Below are 15,481 nucleotides of genomic sequence, written 5' to 3'. Positions count from 1 at the left end.
CTGCTGAGCACAGAGCCCAATGCAGAGCTCAATTTCATGACCGTGAGATCATGACCTGAGCTGAAATCAAGAATCGGAACCTCAACTGACTGAGCCACCCAGGTGCCCCTACACGGTACCTTCTACCACTTCCATGATCATTTTTGTGATTATTGAGTAACATACTATGCATAGAAATCAACATTGAAGTGATTGTAATTTTTATGATTAAACACTTCACTCTAGTGGCTATTAATATATCATGAATGCAATTCATTTAGTCAATAAATAAATAAAGCAAAGCAAGAAAGAAAATAACTTTTCTGTGTCAATGCTTATTGTCCAAAACTGTATTTCTATTTGGGTATCTAGAAAAGGGGTAATTTTTAAGTGTAATATGTAATAACAAACAAACAAACAAACAAACAAACCCAAAACCTAAGTGAATTCTAGTAATTTGTTTTCCAATATATAATATCTTTCATTGGCACCATTTGGCCCTGTAGCTGCCCCCTTCCCCCATGCCGTGACCTCCATTCCCAGCCACAGTCAGGCTTTCTGGTTGTCTGTAGCAGGATTAGGCTATCTAAATACCAGCGGCACGAAGATTATTTTAAAGATGGAAATAATTCTATCGGGCCCCTTTCCACTGGGGCGACATCTCATGATCCTCTCCAGTTGTGAAGGAGGTTATTACCACACGGAGGCCACATTTGCGTTTCTGGGAATAAACTACTTTGCAGTTTTTCGACAGATACAGATTGAGTACATACTAAGGATTATGTACATAAAGTACCTTACTCAATGCCTCTTTTCCATATGTTCAACATAGAATAATAATAATTCTAATAGCTAACATGGCAGGACAAGCTTTGTCCTATTCTAAGTGCTTTACCTGTATTACCTTCCTATAATCCCGACAGTTATTATTGTTAATCCCATTTTATAGATGAGAGAACTCACGCACAGAACAGAGAAATAACGGCTGTAAAATTACACACTCACTCTGCGTCAGAACCAGGAATGTCATTAGGCAGCCTCACTCCAGCATTTCTGCTCTAAAGAGAAACTTGGCCTCTGCCCTCAGTTCGATTAGAGTCAAGCTACTTAAACTGGCCCACAGAGTCCTCATCTCTAGAAGAAGATCATCAGTCTAGATTAGTCCCGTGAGATTGGCCAAGTAGGCAAACTACAAAGATCAGATGTTCCTATAATTCTGCTTTCATCATTAACTTACAGGAGGCAATTCTGCACTTTGGACAACATACATGATGACAATAAACACTGCATTTTATAGGCGACAGTGTATCTTGGATCAATGCAACCGAGATGAGCTTGAGCGAAAAAAAATTACAAGAAATTTCAGGGACAGATTTCAGATGCTACTTGCAAGTCATAAACACTGAGACTATGTTGCTACTAAATTCAAAAAGAGGCATCCTTCTAATATTCTCAGGAAGGAAGGCAAGTTGAAGAAACAGAAATTGGATAAGATTGTTTCTGACAAGAAAACAAAAGGCAACATAGAGGTTTGGGGTATTGAAGCAACAGTAAAAGCTTTGGAGTTTACAGAAAATATTTTACACCATCAACCCCTCAGGATGTCTGACGTGAAGTTTGGTGAAAACAAGAAGATGAAGAACGCTATCTGAGAAAGCTTAGCTCCTCTGTCAACAATAGTAACCATCTTTTATTTATTAATTGCCATCCAAGAGATTATATTAGAGCCCAAACTGTAAGTATTCATGTCAACCGTTTGCAGTAAATTCTACGGAACATGAAAGTGAATAAATCATCCAAGATATAAGGCACGCTATCTAAGAGGAGCTCATCCAACGCTCAGCAAGAAGTCATATTTGAGAAGGAACAAATACACTGTGACTCATTCTAAGCAAACTGAACATTAAGGATTCATGGATTTTGCTGGATTAATAGAGCCAGGAATTAATTCACTTTACAAAAATAAATAGAAGCCACAAATTAGAAGCATCAACTGACATTGGCCAAAATTACAACCTAGCTGTATTGGATGTAGTAATAATAAAATTAAAAGCAAAACTGCTTGATTCCTGGGTTGTAAATGTGAACTCAGGGGTTGTCTGGCTTGGAAGGATTGTTTCTATTTATTCTTGGGGAGTCAACAGGATGCAGCAATGGCAGGCTGATGTGAGAGAGGGAAATCTGAAAGCTGGAAAGCCTTTGCAAGGATTCGCAGGGGTATTGAACTGAAGTTCCAAGTGAACGAAGACTCTGATGTGGGCCTTGACCAGGATTACACATCCCTTCTAGGTGTCCCAGGGCTTCCAATAAATGGGCACATTTAATCCCTCTTCCCTTTTTCTTACTCTCACCATTTCAAACTTAGATTGACATTAGCTAGGAAATTCTGTAGCTTTTAGAATGGGAAGATTCACTGTCTATTTTTAGCCTAACCATTTACACCAATTATATTTTTTCTAGGTTCCCATTAAAAGTAGAGGTCTCTCTGAAGGGATAATGTAAAGTAATTAATCAAATTCAAAACCTCAGTCATTCTATTCCATTGAAGTCATCCCAAAATATGATGACTCCTCACATTTTCTCTGCAGTGGATGTGATATTGGCTGTGGCTGATTTTAAGCAATTGTCTGAGAGGGTGATCTATGATTACCATGTGTTATCAGTCTCAGGATGGGTGGACTCTGTCCAAATTTGAGTATTTACTTGTCCCATTTTGAGCATCTACAGAACTAATCTTAATATGATTGTTCAATGATTTCCAGGCCAACCTCACTTACTTGCCAATGCCAGGGAATAAATCTTTTTTCTAACTTTATTAGTAAGGCTTTATTATTTTAACTTATGGCTTCTATGTCCAGGACCATGTTCTCTGAGAAAACTCATCTTTCCATCAAAGAACACAAACTTGACATACACAAACTTCTTTAAACAAATGATAGAACCGTTATCAAGGGTGCTAGAAGAGGGATCTTACATGATAAAAATTATTCTCAAGGTCATATAATAAAAATATTCTCTTAAATTTCCCTGTGCCAAATTTTTCTTTAAAATAAGTCCTCATAAAGAGATATCACTGACTTTTTTTTAAAGATGCTATAGCACTTTCAAAGATTCATCTGTTCCTAAAGGAAGGAAGGGCTGGTTTGACTGAGTCTCAGAAGCCTTTCCCACTAACAGTAGAGGGAAGTTCCAGGATCATGTCTTTTGGTCCACCAAGCCAGAGACATATCCACTACTCCCTGTCATCCAGAAAAATACAGTGTTAGGAAGAAAATGGGTGCAAGGATTTAAAGGACCAAAGACTTCTCTGTGTGAGAAATGGGCATGAAACAGGTGCCGTGAGAGCTACTGTCTAAATCAAGAGGAGCCGCTGCAAAACAGATATTTCACACCCTGGGAAACCACGGCCCCCACCTTAGGGAGAACGTCCCATGTCGATGTGTTACAAAACAGAAAGTCCTTGCTGGAGGACTGTCTGGATGTGGATCTCGGTTTCCCTGACTCAGTCTTGGATTCCTGCCCTTGCCCCATGGCTGCAAACCACTGCTGGTTCCCTACAGGCAGGTGATTAGGATAACAGAGAACAGAAGTCTGGAGTATTGTCAATAGTGAGTAAGAGGAGAAGCTGTGAGACATGCCAACAACTCTGCCACTCGTTTCCTGAGTTATTAACCCCTCCATGCTTCAGTTTCCTTATCTGTAAAATGACGGTAGGACAAGCATGGAAGAGGACCTGACCCATGGTCTATGCTCGTAAAACAGTGGTGACAATTACTGTCACCTCTAAACATCTGAATAAGTGAAGGTCTAGCAGAATTCATTTGTTTGGGTCCCCCACTGTATTCTTTGTTGTTGTTGTTAAGTTATATTTACTTATACGAGAGAGAGAGAACGAGAGAGAGAGCATGCACACGCGTGCGAGCTGGGGGAGGGGCAGAGGACAAGGGACACAGAAACTCAAGCAGACGCCACACAGAGCATGGAGCCCCCCTTGGGGCTCGGTCTCACCATTCTGAGATTAGGCCTGAGCCAAAACCAAGAGTCAGATGCTTAGCCGACTACACTACCCAGGTGTCCCTCCATCACCGCATTTTTAACTACAACCATTCCTTCGGCAAAACGCTGACGAGGGTTTCCTAAAGAGATAGCATCATTTCTTTTTTATTCAAAAGTTGAACTGATTTTTTTTAAACAACTCCTTAGATTTTTTTTTCTTTTGAAATAGGGTATATGTCCACATCTGTTCACTGCATATAGAGACTATCATTGGGAAGACTGAGGGGAGTCTCGGTTGCCCTTTCCTTAAGGCTGTAATCATTTAATTAGTCTTGAGATTTCACTGGCAATATTTGAACATCCCGTCCTAGCATTAAAATCTTGCAATAAGAGAATGCCTTAATCCAGAAGACCAGTAATTGGATCTTCCATTATTGATGAAATTGCTTCCAATACATTCTTATTAGAACATAAGGAATTATTTTGGGGAAGGTATTCACTTTTGTATATGTGGCAAGTTTTTCTCCCAGCTAGAGCTTTATAATTAATAAATACTTATGACAAATTAAGAATAAATAATGTATTAATTTGCACATTTCAATAACATCAATGGCCCTCAAGGCACTTAGTGAAAATTAATTAAGTTAGTGTTCCTCCCTCTAAAATAGAGGAATTGTGCCCACTAGTAAATTGGGGATGAGAATGATTGCAATGCTATTCAGGGGTCACAGCATGAAACTTAAGAAGACCGGGAATTCGGCAAGATAGCTTGCTTTCATTATCAATTTGGCATTGCTGTATTATGAGCAATGAACTTGGGCAAATACAATAGAAATGCTTTACTTGCTTCATGGGGAGTTGTGATGTGAAATTAATAGCCTTAAAACTCTTTGAATGAAAAACTATTATAAATTCCAAGTAGGAAGTCACAACACCACTTTATTCTCCAATATATCCTGCTTTTTATTTTAGATTACACTTAACTGAAAATTTTGTATATTTGATTTTTTTAGTAGTTTCCCTAGAGGCAAAATGTCTTATGTGCTTGAATAGATATCATTGCAAATCCATTAGCCTAGGAAAAAAAGTTCCCCGTAATATCCAAATGTATAATCTCCCAAATTATGTTATCTGTGCTAACTATGTCCATAATGGGCCTAATTACCTTCCTGCCTATCTCAGTATTCCAAATATTGATCATCATTCCAAGCTTATCACTGGGTCCTGTTCCCTATTCATTACCATAGGGCATAATGTAATCTGGTTTATACATTATCTGCTGTCATTTGGGTCTCAGTTCTTTTACTGGCAATTTCCAAGTTCTCTAGGAGCAGAGATTTTTCTTTTAAGTCTCGTAAATCCCAGGGTCTTTCATCATTTCTTGAAATTCATGTCAAATATTCAATAATGAACTTCTCATTAAGATTCATACATTTGCATAATCTCTCCTACTCTGTCTCCAAACATTGTCTATTTTAAAATGAAAATATCTAGAGAAAATATGGGAAGATTAGGTGAACAAATAAAACACATTGCTTTGATGATGAGTGTGGGCATGGCCCTCCTGAAGTCTTCAAATCTTTGCCACGTGCTGTTACACAAGCTCATTGTTACTGGAAGTTCATTCTCTTACAAACTGAAAGTTGAAATCTTATGTCTGATTTTGGATCCTTTCCTGGACTCAGATGATGGGCAACAACGTAAAGAACAGTGAATTTACTGCACCAAAAACATTCTTATGACACCTTTTTCCATTTATTATCTCTTTTGTGGATAAGGGACTGGAGTCTGGTTCAATTTAATGGGTAAATTATTTAAAAATATCTATATAGAACCATATTTCTGGGTAGATTCCACTGAGACGACTAAAGAACTCAGACAAACCCATTCCCAAGAGCTGTTTGTTGTGATCTCTTGCATTCCCTCTTATCTAGCTTATTAGGAAAACTCTTACCTAACTAAAACAACAACAACAACAACAACGACTCACAATTGGCATTCAAAATAATAATTAATTTAAAAATTGGATAAATAGCATCGTCTCCAAAAGGAATATGGTTAAGTAAAGGAAACAAAACAAATCAAAACTAATTTTATTATTTAATTGAGGGGGAATAAAAGGCTTATTTGAGAGTCCAATAAACTGTCTAAAGTAGCAAGCTTTTCCACCTATGAAACAGGATCAATAGGGTTGATAAATGCCACCCATCACTTTCTTAGTCCTGTTGACTTGGTCTCTTCAGCACAGGGAAGTCCTACACAAATATTTGTTGTAGGGATAAATGAAGGTGAAGGTGAAGGATGGTTACAGCACATGGATGCCCCTTTTCTCCAGGACGGGGAGGGGGAACCAAATTTTATTGGGAGAAACACACCTCCGTGTTGCTTCACTTCCTCAAAGCGCTCAGAATCTTCTTTGTTAGTACAGCCCTTGGGTTCTTTGGTGTCACTTTCAAGGGCTTAATAATTTCTGTCCTAGCCATCACTATTCATTCATCTTCTCTGTGTTTCACCTTTTTATACTAGTCATTCCTTTTGCTTAACTTCTCTTCTTGTAATATTAACCTTTTCTGCCATTTCTACCTCCTTTGAGCGCAACTTCAGTCTTGTTTTTAACCACTGCAAGAACACCCTTATTTGTCTTCCAGCTCCTTCTTTTGTACCTTGGGAACAGGCTTTCACTCTGAACACAAATTGCGTCTGTGATTCCACTCACCGCCCCACCCTTTCCTTTTACCATTTACTCTTTGTACGGTTTGCTTCCACAGCACATCTTTCTTCTGCTTTTGATTGTTGAGTGGCTTCTGCTCTATGTGGTTATCTACTATAGTACTCTCAAAATAAAGTACAACATAAAGAATTCTAATAAGTCTCTTTAAAACCATTAGCATAACTAAAAGGTCAAACTGATTGATTTCTTGGATGGAGACTTAGAAAGATGTTTTTACATGATGTTATTTAATTGAGTACCTGTATTTTTTAGGGTCAAACATTATTTTTGCACTTTTGCTTTACTATTTTCTCCCCTTTTGATAGCTGACTGTACTCAAAAAAAAAAAAAAAAAGACTTCAAATTCTCAGTGACTGAGTTATTTATAGACCTGATAGAAAGTGTGTTTTTCAGTTTGGTGTGGATATGAATAACAATCTCTCTATGGATATATTTTAAGTAAGATTTCAATCTAATGTTAAAGTATCAAGCCAGAATTAAGTCATTTATCAATGAGTGTCTATTGAGTTGTTTTATGGCTCAGAACGGTGCTTGGTCATAAAGGTAACAGAGGATAAGTATAATAGTAACAAACACTTCCTTGTTGCTTTATAATTTCCGAAGTTCTTTCTTATACAACGTGAGATCATATCATACACCAATGATTTTACCCAAATTCACTTGTACATTCACATCCAGAGAGAGCTCAAATGAAGGAAGGTGGGAGGACAAGACAAAATAACTTACGTAATGGGAGTTATTTCACTCACTATCCATCTCAGTGAGGGTAGACTCTAGAATGAATGCTTCTCAGACAAGGCCGGAGTTTGGAGAAATGAACTGTTTCCTGTGAGTCTACACTTTTACTTTTTGGTGGGTAAACACCGTATCATTTTTTAATTGAGATATAATTGATACATAACATTGTGAAAGTTTAAGGGGTATAAATGATGACCTGATATACATATATATATTGTCAATTGATTATCACAAGAAGGTTATCACCTCACGTAATGACCATTTTCTGGTGTGTGTGGTAAGAAAATTTAAGATCCGGGCGCCTGGGTGGCTCAGTGGGTTAAGCTGCTACCTTCGGCTCAGGTCATGATCCCAGGTCCTGGGTTTGAGCCCCACATCGGGCTTTCTGCTCAGCAGGAAGCCTGCTTCCTCCTCTCTCTCTCTGCCTGCCTCTCTGCCTACTTGTGATTTCTCTCTGTCAAATAAATAAATAAAATCTTAAAAAAAAAAAAAAGAAAATTTAAGATCCACTCTCTTAGCAACTTTCAACTATACAATACAGAATTGTTAATTATAGTTTCCATGTTGCACTTAGATTCCCAGAACTTAATTACCTTATAATTGGAAGTTGGGTCCTTTGACTAATGTTCCCTATTTCCCCCATCCCTGGGGTCCTGGCAACCACCATTCTGCTATTTCTATGAATTTAGCTTTTTATGATTCCACATATAAGTGAGATCATATAATATTTGCCTTTCTCTCACTTATGTTAACTTAGCATAATGCCCTCAAGATCCATCCATGCTGTTGAAAATGGCAGGATTTCCATCTTTTTTATGGCTGGGTAATATTCCCTTGTATATTCATGCGGTATTTTCTTTATCTCTTTCTTTACTGATGGTCGTTTGGGTTGTTTCCATGAGTTGGCCATTGTGAATAATGTGGCAATGAAAACAGGAGTGCAGATACCTCTTCAAAATAGCGATTTCATTTCCTTCAGGTAGATACCCATAAGAGAGACTGCTAGGCCACACAGTAGCTCTATTTTTCATTTTTTGAAGAACCTCTATATTGTTTTCCATAGTAGCTGTGCCAATTTACATTCCCACCAACAGTGCACGGGGGTTCCCTTTTTCCCACATCCCACCTCTTGTCTTTTGGCTAACAGCCATTGTAACAGGTATGAGGTGATGGTGTCTACTTGTTGCTTATGTCATGAGCTGCTTATGTCATGAGGGAGAGTCATTCTTGAGTTTCAAGATTTCTATCTTCTATGGGTCCCCATGTTTAAACCCAAGCCTATCACTTCAGCTGATGCTTGACTGAAGAAACAGCTATCTGTTGCAGATATTTTGAATTCTGTACTTTAATGTGAATTTGGACAATTCTCAATAATATTTTATGATTTCCCTTTTCCTGATGACTTGAGAACCATTCTTGATGTTTCTTATCTCATGTAAGTCTCAGAACAACCACTCAACTCAATTCTCTTCCCATTCCTTTTAAAATTCCCTGAGTTTTCAGACAAAGAAATGTTGGCCTTCTGACTTGGCAAAGCCACTGGGATGCTCTACAAGGCTTTCTTTACCTCAACAACCCAGGAATTAAGCTCCTCCCACTGTTTTTGAAGCCTCAGAAATACAAGATAAGGTACCTACTTTCCTCCAAGATGTTATCATCTGTGTGCTGAGCAAAGATAGACACACATGAAGTGATAACACTAGATAATGAATATAAGTCCCTTCCCATTTGTGAGGGATCCATCTGAGGATATATACAGATCCCCAAACTCTAGAAAATAAAAACGTTTGACTTCTGGGTTCCGCAGAAGTGGTATGTCCAATGGGTACCATGTTATCTCTTCACTCCACTAATTAGCTGCTTCTTCGTCATCCAGTAATAATTTAATCTTTAGAGCAATGCTATAATAAGCACCAGTCTGGCATCAGACCACTTAGGTTCATTTTCCAGTTCCAATCTACACTAATTATGTCACCTTCGATGCTCTCAATCCCTCTGTGACTCAATTTCCTCATTTGTAAATTTTGTAATTTGTAAATTTGTTATACATTTTACAGTTTGTTACAATGACAAATTTGTAAAATTTGTAAACCAGAGAAAATGACTGCACCTTCTTTACCGGGTAGTTAGGGGGACTCTCTGGGCAGAGCCCAAACATGATGCCTGGCACATATAAGTATTCGGTAAACATTAGTTTGTGCCATATGTCTTCTTTTATGAGCAATGTTTACACTCATTAGGAGGATTTCTTTACAACCAGCAGAATGCCAAGAGGATTTCTGTTCCATAGCCATATACCAGGGGCCTATGGCATCATTAGCTTTGACTTTTCACTCTTGATTCAAAATGAATTATTTTTGTATTGTTTAAGACTTTTCATCACTTTTCAAATTATCTTCTATACCCTTCACTTCTTCCAATAGCCCAAAAACCTTGTTTCTTACAGAGGTATTTTCCATACAGAAACCAAATGCTAAAATCACTCGATGGGAATGCCCATGCCTGGGCCAAGGAAAGAGCCGTGTGATTCTTCTCCCTCAGACCAACATGTTACACCATCAACAAAATGACAAACCAGACAGTGCCATAGACCTTTGGGGTCATGAGGCAACAGATAATACTGAACACTACAGAACCAAGGACGTTGACAAATGGCATAATTCCGGGCTGGAGCAGTGTGGACATATGAAAATACAAAGAGGACAAAACACCCTGATCCTCGGTCACTAGCTAATGCTACATGAACAAAGCAAGACTCATCCTTGAGGATGAATCAGACAGGCAGGAAAAGTAGGAGGTGAGCAGGTCATCCACAAAGGAGGAAATACTTGAGGAAAAACCCGTTATGTCTCTTTGGTGGTGGGGATATAGGATGGATGGAGTGACTGGTAAGGGAAAGGGACTATATTGGGGATTGGTGAGAAAGAAGTCGGGGTAAAGGAAGATATGAAGGACCTTGAACTCTGGCTGAAAATGTGAAACTGCAGCAGGAGGGCAATGGGACTCCTTTACAAGTTTTTCACCAGCAGAAGGGCTTAGTAATATTGGTATTTTGAGAAAAGAGAACATAGAAGAAATACATAGGATAAATTAAGGAGCAGAAGACTGCTCTATTATATGGTAATGGAACTCACTGCAAATAAAATATTGTGGTCTTCACTTTCTTCCTGTTAACAATTCCGATTTCAGGCTTTTGTGAAGCAATTTCTTCTAAAACATTTTTAGTGTGGTTAGTCATCTTTCCTTACAGTGAGTAGAGCTACTTGCCTTAGACATTTCTCTGACCAACTGGGAAAGGCAGAAGAAACGTGGGCTAGTCTACCTGAGAAGAAAGAGGTGCTCCTGGAAGTGTCTCTGTGAATGGATAGGACAGGGGCACTGCCTGCCACCCACAAGCTTCCTCCTGGCATGGCTAAGCTGTGACTACCACAGCCAGACCCGATGCTATCTCCTCTAAAGCACACTTTATTATATCGTGTAATACATAATGATTAATGGGCAGTAAAACTAATAACATGGGGGCACACAAAATAAATGAGGTGGCAAATATGAAAAGGAAGTCCCACTTAATGTTGTTGTGAAATCTGACAATATGCTGGAATTTCCCTATAACTCAGCCTGAGGAGCCCCTGCCAGCAGGAAACAAGGTTACAAGAAGGTGGCATTTCCATTAATAACTCCCACTTGGGGAAGTCTATGATCAATCTTTCTTGTACCGAAATTCTTGCCAGACTGTAGTGAAATTTCAGAGAACATGGAGATGCTGCTGCAGTCCATCTCAGGGAAGCTCCTGGAGGAAAGGAAAGAACATCACAACTCGCCAGCTCTCTTGACTTGCCCTTTTCATCTACCCCTGGTATTGACATTCATTTTTTTTTTCCTACCTAGCATTCACCATTCCAGATGGAATGAGCATCTTTTTTTTGGGGGGGGGGGATGGTGGAGGGAGTTACTATGCGTCCCCTACTTCACCTAGAAGTGTGCCTATGACCCAGGCATAACTGGTCAGTCAATTGCATCCCCTTGGTTGGTTTGGGGATAAGTTGTTGGTCTATACAGGGCTAATTAGAACTAACCCTGGTAGAGTGACCCAGAAAAAGCCATCTTATTTTCTACTAGGGTTACTGGGAGGGTAAGCCTGGAGCTGCCGAGGGCCATCTTGCTTTTCCATAAAAATAAAGTCCAATGAGAGGGACCAGAACTGGGAGAAAGAGCGCTGTTGACACTGACACCCTAGATCCAGCCTTCTCTTTACGTAGATGCTCCTCTGAACTATTCAGTTGCCCGATTCAACAAACTATTTCTTTTGCAAAAGCCAGTTTGAAATTGGTATTTTCAATTGTCACCTAAAGAGTTGAATTAGTACCCTATTGTCTAATACTTCTTCTATATACCAACCACCAGTTGCTTCCCCTCAGGTCAGACAGATACTTGAGCAACAGGGAAGGTTGTTCCTCGGTTATAATGGTGAAGAGATCATAGGTACAGATCTGATCAGAGCGGTGAGAACAAGTTCTGATGTTAGTCTATAAGCGGGCATGTTGTCATGTTACTGGTTGGGTTTTATGAGAGATAAATTCCCCGACAGAGACGATTGTATCAAACTGATCTTCTCACCTTGGCCCCTGACTTCTTGGTGAAGATGGGACCATTTGCCAGATCATTTCTAATAACGGTAGACATACAACTAATTGCTATACACTTTGGAAAAATAGAATGGCTTCTGAAAACAATAAAATGAATTCTTGTTATGGTTAACCAAGGGTTCAAACAACCTACCTACAATTGCACTAATTAAATACATTGCTTTGGATTTTAAAGTTATGGGTAAACCTAACATCTCTCATAAGGCACTGTTCTCCCCATTGCATTCCCATGGCTACTCAACAGAGGCCGCACACGCGGGAGGCAGTAGAGCTGCGGCACAGAGGGCAGTGTCTATTTCTCCAGGAGGGTTTGCACTGTATGACTATGTTCCTGTCAAGCTTCTCTTTAATGACATTTCTAAATAAATGTGAATCCCCCCAATTTTTTTTTTTTAAGAGAGGGAGGGAGAGAGAGAGAGAAAATAGGACAGGGTGGCAGGGTGAGAAGGAGAAAGAGAATCTTAAGCAGACTCCACGCCCAGCACAGAGCCTGACACGAGGCTTGATCTCACGACCCAGAGATCATGACCCGAGCCAAAATGGAGAGTCAGAGGCTTAACCAACTGAGATACCTAGGCGCCGCTGCAAGAAACATCTTTGAGGGATGCCTGGGTGGCTCAGTTGGTTAAGCAGCTGCCTTCGGCTCAGGTCATGATCCCAGCGTCCTGGGATCGAGTCCCACATCGGGCTCCTTGCTCAGCGGGAGCCTGCTTCTCCATCTGCCTCTGCCTGCCACTCTGTCTGCCTGTGCTCACTCTGAAAAATAAATAAAATCTTTAAAAAAAAAAAAAAAAAGAAAAAAGAAACATCTTTGATGTGGACTTAGCATTGAAAGACCTGAGGTCTAGGCAAGTCATTTAACTTTTCTGGGCATCAGTTTTTTCATCAGTAACAGTGGGACAGTGAAAAAAACATGATAGTGATGATGATGAAAACAGCAGCAGCAGCCACCTGTATCTGCTACATTCCGAGTGTGTGGGTGTCTGAACTCATTTAATTATACGAAGTATATGCTACAATATCCCCATTTTATAGCCAAAGAAATTGAGGCCTTGATAATAAGTTAAATAACGTATCTAAATTACCAGTAATGCCAATCTCGTGAATTTTTGTTGTGATCAATTGAAATTACCCATGAATGAGGAAGCCATAGAGCTCCAACATACTATGTGTGTGTGTGTGTCATGTTGCTGCTAGTAAAAAAAAGGGGGGGTGTTCTCCTCCACATCTGTTACAGACATTGGATTTAAGTGATCACAAGAAGATACAGAGAGGCATCTGTCTGTGAACACGTACTTATGGAGGGTCAAAATGCAGAATTCAAAAACATCCCCAAATAAGGTGGAATATGGCAAAATGTAGAGTGGGGGATAGGAGTCAGGGGAAAAAAAGGAGACTCAGAGCTGAAACGGACCTCTGGACAGACTGAGAGATGGTCCTAGGGACGGACTGGGAAGGAGGGGAGAGCAGAAGTCTGATGAGTGGTGGCCAACGCAATCTGTCTGCTGCGGAGTGTTCACGTGGGGCGGGAGGCATGCAGAGGTGAAGATGGACAGAGAAAATGGAAAAAAGCGAAGACCACACTCGAAGCCAGATCAGCAGGTGTGTGATTGATCCCACCAGCAGTATGAGACCTCTGAAGTCTGCGACTGTGTCCAAACATCGTCACTCAAATACACGTGCTTATTTCTGGGGATGATAACCAAGGCAGGGCTTTCAGTTTGTACCATGCACTAGGTGGGACTCATTTGGCCCACAGGCGTGTGACCTTAAGACCCAAAACTGGGATGGATTCTTTTGTTTTGCCTCAACAACAGTAACAACAAAGCTGATCTTTATTTAGAACTTACTGTGTGACAGGCTCCGCGCCAAATGCTTGTAATGTCTGGATAGCCCAAGAAAGGGTTATCATCATGAATCGCCTTTTATAGAAGTCACCCTCCCTGATCAGAAGCCCTGGTTCTGCCCCAAAGGTTGTAGAGCCCTATTTTACTTTTGGTAGTTAATTATAATAAAAACACAAAAATGTACGGCTTTTCTAAAAAAAAACTATATCAATAAAGAGAGGGCTATTGGTTGCACTGCTGATGCTGCCCCACCAAAAAAAAAAAAAAAGCTACTTTTGCTCTTCTTTTAAAGGTTTTATTTATTTATTTGATAGAGAGACCCCAAGTAGGCAGAGGCAGGCAGAGGGAAAAGGGGAAGCAGGCTCCCTGCTGAGCAGAGAGCCCGATGCGGGGCTCAATCCCAGGACCCTGAGATCATGACCTGAGCCGAAGGCAGAGGCTTAACCCACTGAGCCACCCAGGCGCCCCTTGTTCTTCTTTTAATATCAACTTTTGAGCAAACCAAATGTCATGTGTTATTCTCCCTGCCTTGTTCTGGGTAAGAATTTAGAAAGGAGCTGTGATGTATCATTAAATAGTTTTTCTCATCATCTTATGGCTGAGTTATTGGCACTAGATATAGCCATGGGGGGAAAAATAAATGTTTATGATGATTTAAAAGACCAATTATAAACCTCTGCTTTATTCCTTACTCAGCATCCTGCATGGCATGTAAAAACAGCAATGAAAAAAACACACTACGTTTGAAATTTTAGCTGAGGAGAATGTCAGCTTTCAGTTACACTTAGAGAATAAAAAGCATTAGGATACCATTAACAGTTCCAGAGTAATGGAGGCAAAGTGGGATTGTTTTCTATTATTATTATTATTATTACTGCTATTAATGGGTCAGAGCATTCCAAGGCAGAAAAGCTGGGGACAATCCATACACTTTCAATAGAGCATTAACTTTTTCAGGTCAAAAGGGGGCCCAGCAAGCGTACTGCACCAAACAGTTACTAAATGATACCCTGGTGGCCTTGAAGAATTTATCTCCTGTCTAAAGAGCCTCACTTACATGTTTCTATTTTCTGTATTCGATCTCCACAAATATTCCAGTAAGAGAAAAGGTTAATTTGCAGATAATTATTTAGGGAGAGAGGGAATATTTTTTAAAGCAGAAAAACAAAAACAACCTGTCACAATGCATCAGTCACTGTGTGCAAATCTGGAAAAGGATAATGAGCCTCGTGAAGTAACAGAATTAAGATGAAAAATTAGAGGTGCAAGATGGAACGATTTTCTTTCAAGGGAAGTACCTGGTGAAATAATTTTTTCCCCATTGTTCATTTCACGCGATTTATATGTGACTAAGTACAGCTAATCCTGTCTCTTTCCAAAAGTTAATGTCAGCTACTCAAATAATCTGCTTTCTTGATTTAATTGCATAGTTTAACCTCTGACATAACCTTTTAATTCACACCATGACAGCCAACCCGGCAGAAAGTTTTTCTAGGAATCTGAGTAACTTCCCCAAGGTAACAACTACTTTCCCTTTTTGGGGG

The 15,481-nt window shown here is 39.7% G+C and overlaps 1 protein-coding gene across 5 annotated transcripts in view; it reads right to left on the bottom strand.

Annotated features, from left to right (window-relative positions):
* Nucleotides 1–15,481, bottom strand: part of PARD3B (par-3 family cell polarity regulator beta) — a 1,059,813-nt gene that overhangs the window by 309,435 nt on the left and 734,897 nt on the right. The gene's annotated exons all lie outside the window — the stretch shown is intronic.

The sequence above is a fragment of the Lutra lutra genome, chromosome 3 (assembly GCF_902655055.1).
Source record: "Lutra lutra chromosome 3, mLutLut1.2, whole genome shotgun sequence".
Lineage (NCBI taxonomy): Eukaryota > Metazoa > Chordata > Mammalia > Carnivora > Mustelidae > Lutra > Lutra lutra.
Note: the sequence above shows the minus strand (reverse complement) of the source record. Positions and strands in the feature narration are given on the sequence as shown.